This window comes from Nymphaea colorata, unplaced genomic scaffold (assembly GCF_008831285.2).
Source record: "Nymphaea colorata isolate Beijing-Zhang1983 unplaced genomic scaffold, ASM883128v2 scaffold0134, whole genome shotgun sequence".
Taxonomy (NCBI): domain Eukaryota; kingdom Viridiplantae; phylum Streptophyta; class Magnoliopsida; order Nymphaeales; family Nymphaeaceae; genus Nymphaea; species Nymphaea colorata.
The window spans coordinates 23,675-25,961 of record NW_022204640.1 but is presented as its reverse complement, the minus strand read 5'-3'; the positions used below and the strand labels follow the sequence as shown (position 1 = coordinate 25,961).

The following is a 2,287-nucleotide window of genomic DNA, read 5'->3' as shown; positions in this document are numbered from 1 at the left end:
AACTCCATCATCTACAAATAAATAAACACCCACCTTTTCGAAGCCAGCAAGCTGAAGAATAATCGCGACTCCAAAGAAACCATCCAACGTAGGGAGTCCAAAGATGAGGAAAAGAATATCGTCAGCAAGAAGAATTCACTTAATGCCATCTCTAAAAAGAACTCCAAGGTCGACCTCTCTGACATCTATGGACTCTACCACAAATTAAACGATAACTACCTCGCAGAAACGCAGGAAGAGACCAGATATGAACCCGAAGACCCCAAACACAAGAAAGAGATGAAGGAAACCATCGTACCTAGTGTCTTCAAAAAATCATCAATGGCAGTGAGGGTGGATGTAGTGGAGACACGAGTGGAAAAGGCACTGTTCAGCTACCTTTACATCATCGGGAAGGGAGGCTTCGGAAAGGTGTGGAAGGTGGAGCACAAGAAAACCAAGAACCAGTACGCCATGAAGGAGATGCTTAAATCCATGTAATGAGACCATAACTCAGCGTAATGACCAAGAAAAGCGTACAGAGCGTGATGAACTAACGCGTTCTGCTCTCGCAGTTCACCTCGCCGTTCATCGTCAACATGCACTTCGCCTTCCAGGATAGAGATACCCTTTACCTAGTGCTTGATCTAATGGAGGGTGGAGACTTACGCCATCATATCGGCACTCGCTCCTTCAATGAAATACAATCAAGTATATCAGTTATCCAATTAGAGTTCTTCGTAGCCTGCATCATCCTTGGCCTCGAGGATTTGCAAAGAAATAATATCATTCACCGCGATATTAAACCTGAAAATTTAGTCCTAGACTCTCGAGGATACATTCGCATCACTGACCTCGGCATCGCTAGAACCTATAAACCCAACAACTCATGCGATACCAGCGGTACGCCCGGCTATATGTGTAAGATATCGATAATGCAGCTCCTGAGGTCATATGCAGAATGAACCATAGCTTCGTTTCTGATTATTTCGCACTGGGAGTTATAGCATACGAACTTATGACTGGTCGGGTAATATATGCTTCATTTAGAGACCATATAATGGTCGTTCCCGGAATGAAATTCGCGATTTGATGCTGGCTAAGGAAGTGCAGCTACGGTATGGCGATATTCCTGAGGATTGGAGCTGTGAGGCTGCTGATTTCATCAACAAACTTATAAAGCGTAAGCCCGAATCAAGGCTCGGCAGTGGGGGTATTGATGAGCTGAAGAGTCATCCTTGGCTTCACGGCCTGAATTGGGAAAAACTGAGAAGCAAAGACATCGAATCTCCTTTTATACCTATGATGAAGAAGAGCCATTTTGACCAAGATGAGCAAATAACCATTTAGGATGAAGAGGAGGCCGAACTTATCGAGAAGAATTCACTCTTGCTGCGTAAACCAGAATTCCAAGAGCTCTTTGGCACTTATTACTACTCCCTTCAAGAGCAAACTGAGCCTGCTTGCGACCTCAAGGAAAAAGAGAAAAAGAGTACGAATTCCAACAAAAGAGTAATCTCAGCGTACCGAAAATCCTCCCAGCAAGAAAGAGATTCCAAGGTCAAAGACCTTGTCCCTGAAAAGAAACTCAGCTACAACGATTCCCTTCCTCACAAGAAAAAATTGACCTTATTATCCAAAAAAACTAAAACTTTGTCCGACCTTTGTAGCACATTGGAGATGCATTAAGGGAAAAGAAACGTTCTGGTCAACCATAGAAGAATTTTTTTAGATGATAATATATTTTTTCAAGGACAATATATTGAAAATGAATGGTGTATACTATCATAACTGTATCAATATTTTTTATTGTAATGCCTCCTTGTCGCTTCAGGGAAGGCCATGAGGCGAGTGCCTACTTGCCCACTTCTACTGCCAAGACAAACTCCCCATCTTTCGTGATTGTACTTGGTGGGCTCCACCTGCACAAGCACTGTATAAAGACGGTCCCACAACTCAGTCCCCTCAAGTCTCTCCATCACCTCCAGCAGTACTTTGTTGCCATCCTTGTTGCGGAAAAGCTCCAAAATCTACGTGCCAGAGAGACCCCGCAAAGATAGGTAAACTCTTCGGTCGGTCCAGTAGGTGGAAATGCACTTGATGAGGACGTTGCTGGAGTACTTGTCTATGGCGTAGTGCAAAAAGCGAGAAAGGATTCGTTCAGTGATGCCTGAACATTTTTCCAAGTCGAAAAGTTCATAACAGAACTGAATGACGTAGTTGCCGTAGCAATTACTGATGAGACTATCAACGTTGAAAGTTACGTTGAAGATCAACTGCCTCCTTACTAAGTCGATTGCCTGGTCAT

The 2,287-nt window shown here is 43.6% G+C and overlaps 1 pseudogene; it reads left to right on the top strand.

The window, feature by feature from the left end:
- The first annotated feature begins 321 nt into the window (after positions 1–321).
- LOC116268140 (uncharacterized) lies at positions 322–1,668 on the top strand (annotated as a pseudogene).
- The last annotated feature ends 619 nt before the right edge of the window (positions 1,669–2,287 follow it).